Source organism: Penaeus monodon, chromosome 21, assembly GCF_015228065.2.
Source record: "Penaeus monodon isolate SGIC_2016 chromosome 21, NSTDA_Pmon_1, whole genome shotgun sequence".
Taxonomy (NCBI): domain Eukaryota; kingdom Metazoa; phylum Arthropoda; class Malacostraca; order Decapoda; family Penaeidae; genus Penaeus; species Penaeus monodon.
The window spans coordinates 8517789-8518234 of NC_051406.1; positions in this window are offsets into that span (position 1 = coordinate 8517789).

The window sequence follows — 446 nt, forward strand, 5'->3', positions numbered from 1 at the left end:
TAGTCATTAGTCACTAATTCAACAACAAAGATATGTCTGTTTAGCTGAAGCATAAAAATCACCTTTAGCAATTAGATTTAAGAATAATAAAGACGCATGATAATGCTTATCTAACTAATATTGAAAAATAATTCTGATAAAGTTATCATCAGTTACCATCATCAATATTTATAAAGTGCTTACTTGCGCCATTACTTATCACAGGCTAAAGCATTGTGTCTAAAATAATGGTGATGAGAACTCGTCAGCCTTTTTTGTTTTTGTTTGCAAGGTATTGCTTACATTATCGTCTCATCATCGTGTGTTTTAAGTTCCAGAAATATGAACATTCAGAGTGATATTGGTAGATACCGGATGATATAATTCATGAGAGCTGACACATTTTAAGATATTTTATTTGCATGGTATTTTCGATTTTGCGTATTGAGTCCACACACACACACACG